The 7,086-nt window shown below is 44.1% G+C and overlaps 1 pseudogene; it reads left to right on the plus strand.

Moving 5' to 3' along the window:
* The first annotated feature begins 684 nt into the window (after nt 1-684).
* Nucleotides 685-1,456, plus strand: LOC106844565 (large ribosomal subunit protein eL22 pseudogene; annotated as a pseudogene).
* Nucleotides 1,457-7,086: the final 5,630 nt, after the last annotated feature.

Below are 7,086 nucleotides of genomic sequence, written 5' to 3' on the forward strand. Positions count from 1 at the left end.
TTTGAAACTTCAGAGTGAAAATAGAATTTGACCCTTGGAAGTATGGGGTGAAACGAATGGAATTTTTTCCAATACTTGTTTTTAACATCCTTTAAGATCTAAAGTCATTTTTTTCAGGAACATAAAAGTTGAATTACGATTAGCTCAGTTTCCTTACCAAATTATCATATGTGATGTCTTGTATTTTAGAGTACAATTTCTATAGATATTTTCAAATATATTACCTGAGTGTTCTTTTCAACATTCAAAAATGTCCCTACAGCTGGAGCTATATATCGCTGAATTTAAAGAAATCCAGCATCTTTAGATTTTGCTAAAAGTGGGCCAAAATCTGCAGGAAAGGAGAGAGAGGACAGAGCATTTTGGAGCACTTACTGTATGCAGGCCCTACACATAGATAACCTGATATTATCTCAGAATCCTTGAGAGGCGGGGATTATTGGCCCATTTTACAGATGGTTTAGAGATGTCCAGAGGGCCACTCAGCTAGCATGTGGTAAAGCAGGGGATGGAGCTCAGTCTATTGGACTCCATAGACTGCTTCTTCCCTCACACCACTCGAATGACTGCAGGAGGCCGTGAGGGCCAAGGCGGGCCTTGCAGAGTGTTTTACCTACTACCTACATGCATCATCTAGAGTATTGAAATGCCTGCGTTAATCCTTTTTTTGCCTCCACTGCCACCATGGCACCCATGAAAAAGCTTGTGGTGGGGCTGGCCGGGTGGCACAGTAGGTAAGTTTGCACATTCCACTTCAGCGGCCTGGGGTTCACTGGTTCAGATCCTGGGTGTGGACCTACACATCGTTTGTCAAACCATGCTGTGGCAGGCATCCCACATATAAAATAGAGGAAGATAGGCACAGATGTTAGCTCAGGGCCAGTCTTCCTCAGCCAAAAAAAAAAAAGAGGAGGATTGGCGGCAGATGTTAGCTCAGGGCTAATCTTCCTGGAGAAAAAAAAAAGCTTGTGGTGAGGGGGGCAAAAAAAGAAGTAGGTTCTGCAGTTCACCCTTGACTGCACCCACCCTGTAGAAGATGGAATCACGGATGCTGCCAATTTCTTCAGGAAAGGATCAAAGTGGCCAGAAATGCTTGGAATCTTGGTGGAAGGATGTAACCACTGAAAGGAGCAAGAGCAAGATTACCATCACTTCTGAGGTGTCTCTTTCCAAAAGACGTTTGAAATATCTCACAAAAAAACATTTGAAGAAGACTAATTGATGTGATTGGTTGCATGTAGTTGCTAACAGCAAAGAGAGTTATGGATTATGTTACATCCGGATTAACCAAGATGAAGAAGAGGAGAAAGATGAGGATTAAAACTTACTTATATGGAATGCTTTGTATGAGTTCTTGAATAAAACTTGGGAACCAAAACACCCCAATGCCTATAACCAAACCCCATGCATCATTGAGCTCCTGCCATGTGATTGGGTTTCTGTGATTCTGTAATACAAAAAGCTCACAAGTCCAGGACAATCTCCCCAGGTGAAGAGGGTCAGTCCTTTGCCAAACAGCTCAGGGTAGTCTCTCCCATGTGGCCCTGCACAGCCAGGGATGAAAATCCTCAGAAATCCAGCTCCTTCCAGCAGTCAGGTGCCAGCCACTGCATTCAAGAGCAGTCGGGACTAGAAAAGGCATAGTAATGTGGCCCAAGGAAAGTCACTCTAATTTCCCCTCTACTATTTAAAAGTGTAACCTCACTCCTGATGACAGAGGTGGACCCATCACACAGACTTGGCCGATCAGAATACCATTCCCTGGACACAGCGAGTGATCCAGGAGTGGGCAACGACCCAAGTAGAGCCAAACAGACCTTTCCTGAGTCTAACATGTGGAAAACAGGAAAGAGAAGTCCCAAGCTAGGAGGATGTGACATTTAGGCTGCCAGCAGCCATCCTCCCTACCATGACCCTGTGGAGAAAGCCTGTCTGCAAGATGCAGTTGCAGATGAGAAATGGACGGAGAGAACGAAGAGAGCCCCACGGCGCCCAGTCCAGGAGCAGGCGCTGGTGCATGCGGCTCCTCCTCCTGTTCTCTGAGATGCCCCAGGAACACGATCGGTTCCGTGAAACAACATAGCCTCTGCTGCTTTCAAGCCAGTTGGGTTGGTTTTATGTCCCCTACAATTGACAGAGCTTTAATAAACATTCTTGGTTCCCTGCCTCAGGAAATGAGAATTCCCTTGGTTTTTAGCCAGGCCTGGCCAGGTTTAGCTCAAAACTTCCCCCAATGAACTCCTTGAACTTGAACCGTATCGCCATTCATATATCCATCTCTTGAATCACGCAGAAATAAACCACCTTGAAGAAACAATGGCACCATATTCTGGTTAAAAAATTTAGGAATACTGATTAAATATACACAGGATAGCAATGCCACGCTTCTATTTTAGCTTAGAATCTGTCCTCATTGAATTTCAGCCTCGTTATCTGGTTTCACTCTTAGGATGGCACACTTTGTGTATGCCGTTCCTGAACGTGTGCTGACTACTAACTTTCCATGAGTTTACACCAGGGTTTCTCAACAGTGGTGCTATTGACCTTCTGGACTGGATGATTCTTTGTTTTGGAAGCTGTCCTGTGCATTGCAGGATGGTTAGCTGGCCTCCACCCACCAGATGCCAGCAGCACCTCCCACCATTTGTGACAAAGTGTATTCACGCATTGCCGAGTATTCCCTGGGGCACAAAACTGCCTCCAGCTGAGAACTACTGGTTTAGACAGATCACCAAGTTTGGACTTTTGGTCTTTGGAAGATACTTTTGTCTTCCGTTATTGTCCTCAAAAAACAACACATGCTAGTTCACCATCCGTGTATCTTTAAACTCACGAATAATTGAGAATGTTTCTCTAGCTGAATCTGGACCATTGTTTCAGGTAAGTTTCCGTAACTATTTATACACACACAAATACATATGCGCACGCATTTTTCTGAGTCTTCACTCTCACAGGTCCTCTGGACTAATCCATATGTCACAATTGCCTCAGTCACAGTAGCCTCTAACAAAGACTTCAGTCAACATCGGGTTCCAGCGCCCAATTTTTTTCAAAACTGATCCTGCCTGCTCCCATATTTATTGCTGCACAGCCCAGCATTAAAACCAGCTCTCAACACGAGCTCGTTCTCTATTAAGGTTGCCAGATTTAGCAAATAAAAATGTAAGACACCCAGTTCAATTCGAATTTCAGATAAACAATGAGTAATCTTTTAGTATAAGTATGTCCCAAATATCACTAAACATCCTACAATGCACAAGACAGCCCTGACAACAAAGAATTATATAGTCTATATATTGTAAGAGACATACCTGCATTTTTTCTGGCAACCCTGTATCTGTATCCACTCTGCCTTGAATCCTGCAGACTTGGGTCCTTTTCACTAGTCTTTTCCCACCTATTGCTTAGAACCTCAAGGATGTTTCCTTACCCAGGGTTGCCCTTGTGGACAGTGTGCTTGTCAGATTCTGGGTTACTCAGTGTTTCAGCCAGGGCCCAGCCAGGAAACCAGAAACCAACTGGAATGTTAATGTAGGGAATCAGTTAAACAGATGATGCAAGAGCCTTGAAAGACAGGAAACAATGAAGTAACCCACAGATCAGCAAATGCATCAAGTTTATTCCCATCCCTAGGCTGGAGGGACAAAGGAGGAGATGAGTTACCAGAGTTCAGGGCTCAGGGTTACCTGGTAGAAGCTGGAAGTTGAAAACAGGCTGATCCAGCAGAGGCAGGAGACACGAAGACACACTGTCCCTGTCTCTGCCCAAGGAGAAAAGAAGAGTGAGAAATATCCTGGCTCCTCCCACCAATCAATTTCCGACTAGTGTCTCCCATTGGCCAAACCCAGCCAGAAACCAGCTAACCTGGGAACCTGGGGACTGCAGGCAGCCTAAAGCAGTTTGAGTCCATTAACCCTGATGTTCAGGGGCCCCTCTCCTCTTGTCAGGGCTGGGCTGTTGCTTCTAGCTCTACAGAGCCTAGGAGTGGTGGAATCTTCCTGTCTTTGGGATTCAGATGAAGTCTGGGTAGCCACTGCCCCATTCACCAGTGTCTACTCCAAATCTAGTAGTGAGAAATTCTGAACTGCTTTTTAAAAAATTCTGATTGTGGGGGCCAGGGCCGGCCAGGTGGCTCAGCAGTTAAGTGCACACGTTCTGCTTCTGCGGCCCAGGGTTCGCTAGTTTGGATCCCAGGTGCAGACATGGCACCACTTGGCATGCCATGCTGTGGCAGGCGTCCCACACATAGAGTGGAGGAAGATGGGCACAGATGTTAGCTCAGGGCCAGCCTTCCTCAGCAAAAAGAGGAGGATTAGCAGCAGATGTTAGCTCAGGGCTAATCTTCCTCAAAAAAAAAAAATGTCCTGATTGTGTGCATTCAGTCACCTACTGAGTGTTCCTTCCATGAGTCAATTTTTACTGTTCTCAGCCCTATTCTTTCCAGTTCTTCTCTGCTTGGGTGTTAGTCCCTAGAGCTCGTCATAAATGCTCTGGCTCTCTACTCTAGGCACATGGCAGCATTGCATGCCCTACCTCCCTTGAAGTCAGATGTGAACATGTGACTTGCAGTGATCAACGAAATGTAAGCACAAGCAATACAGTGTTGCATCTAGTTGAAGCTTTAAGAGCCAGCACATAATTCACCATTTTTCTGTTTTCTGCCTTAGGGACCATGAAAGCATTTGTCAAGATGGAAAATAGGTCTCTGTGTTAGTTTCCTATTGCTTCTGTAACAAATTACCACTAACTTAGTGGCTTAAAACAATGCAAATTTGGGACGGGCCCCATGGCATAGTGGTTAAGTCCGGTGCACTCCACTTCAGTGGCCCAGGCTCCTGGGTTTGGATCCCAGGCGCAGACCTACACCACTTAGCAGGCCATGCTGTGGCAGCGACCCACATAAAAAATAGAGGAAGACTGGCACAGATGTTAGCTCAGACTGAATCTTCCTCACCACCAACAAACAATCAATACAAATTTATCATCATGCAGCTTTGGAGGTCAGAAGTCCTAAACCAGTCTGACTGGGCTAAAGTCAGCTGTCAACAGGGCTGATTCCTTCTAGAGGCTTCAGGGGAGAATCCATTCCTTTGCCTTTTGTGGTGTCCAGAGGCTTCCTGTGCTCCTTGGTTTGTGGCCCTCCCTCATATTTCTCTAACCTCTTCCTTCCATGGTCACATCTCTTACTACTGCCTTGCACCTGTTGCCTCCTTAAGAGCCCATGTGATCACATTGGACCCACCTGCATACTCCAAGGTACGCTCCCCTTGTAAAGAACTTTAATCACTTCAGCAAAGCACCTTTTGCCATATAAGGTATATATTAACAGGTTCTGGGTGTTAGAACGTGGTTATCTTTGGGGGCCATTACTCTGTCTATCACAGTCTCGGAGAGATTTCAATGAGCAGAACCCTACCTGCCAAGCTGCATCAGACATGCAGTATGAGTAACAGATAAACTTTTAAGGCGCTGAGTCACTAAGATCTAGGGGGTCTCTTACTGGTGCACAGTTTAGCCCACATTTACACCCTGTTTCTTTTCTGTCTCCCGTCTATATTTTGCAAAATTTAAAAATAACTTAGCGTTAAATATGACTATTTTCTGCACAAAGTACACTTAAATAGTATACCATAGGGGCCAGGCCAGTAGCATAGTGGTTAAATTCCTGTACTCTGCTTCAGTGGACCAGGGTTCTCGGGTTCAGATCCTGGGCACGGACCTACACACAACTCATCAAGCCATGCTGTGGTGGCATCCCATATGCAAAAAATAGAGGAAGACGGGCACAGCTGTTAGCTCAGGGGCAATCTTCCTCACCAAAAAAAAAAAAAAAACACCAAACTATACCATAAATAATCATTCTATGAGCAAACCAAGAGGATTTTTTTTGTTGTTCCTGAACAAAAGTAACTTTAGACCTGTAAAGTACACTTAAAAATAAATATTGCACATATTTAATACCCCAACAAGATTCTTCCCTAAATCTGAAAAATCTTTAGATTCCTTTTCTTCCAAAAAACTAACAGGTTAGCAGTGATGATTTCCTTAGATGTTGAACCAGCTGAAAGTAAGAAAGAAAGCAAACTCACTGAAAGATTATTAAACCTGGTCTAATTTTTTCTAGAAGTTGCAGGGGGCAGAGGTGGGAGTGGAGATGGGTTTCCTGATGGTTAAAGTGAAAATACTTATCTGAATTTCTAAAGTAAAGTCCTTTCCTTAATTCCTGTAATTACGTCATAGATCATAAAAAGCAGAAGGATAAATGTCTTACAATCTTGAAGTGCAGACGCCAAGCTGGGCCACCACCCACAACTCTTCTTCATAAGTCAGATGGGCATATGGACATGTCAGTCTCAGCCCAAATCAGTAGTCTCCAGCTTTTTTGGTCACACCCCTCTCTTCAGTAAGAAGTTTTCAGTGCATACTTCCGATGTGTGTACTTACCAAGGTGTTATAAGCATTGTAATAAGTGCACAGAAAAGAAAATAAAAGGTGAAATAAATCCTGTTGTTAAATGTCTTGCTAATCATGATGGCATCAGACTACATTAGCTAATATTTCAAGACACAATATGCCCTTAAGGAGAGGCTCCTCATTAATGATAGTAGATGTGAATCTAGCAGACGTAAATCCAAATTGTAAACGATCTCTTGATAATTTTGAATATTTTTGTCAGATCTGATTTGCTCCTCATTATTTTTTACCTGTTAATGTGGATTGCAAAGAGTTGGTTCTAGGAGTAAGAGTGTCTGCTCTCTCATTTTTACTGTTGTTTATTTGCTTGCACTCAGATTATTGTTTTCGCTTCAGTCCATGGGTTCTTTGCAGGAAATCCTTTTTAAGCCATTTGCTTACTTTAGGAAAGTTAAAGCCAGAGAATGTTACCTGAAAACAGTTATGGTAATATACGTCGTACTGTGCAGAAAGCAAATAAAAGAGGGAGGAAACTGCCCGAAACCCCTCTGAGCCCTGGGGCTCCCCCGCTTCCCTCAGGGTGGCTCCGTGTGTGACACATCCACGTCACACACCATCTGACCACGGGGATCAGGTGAGGGCACTGCATCAATGCATGCATTTAACATTATA

The sequence above is a fragment of the Equus asinus genome, chromosome 3 (assembly GCF_041296235.1).
Source record: "Equus asinus isolate D_3611 breed Donkey chromosome 3, EquAss-T2T_v2, whole genome shotgun sequence".
NCBI lineage: Eukaryota > Metazoa > Chordata > Mammalia > Perissodactyla > Equidae > Equus > Equus asinus.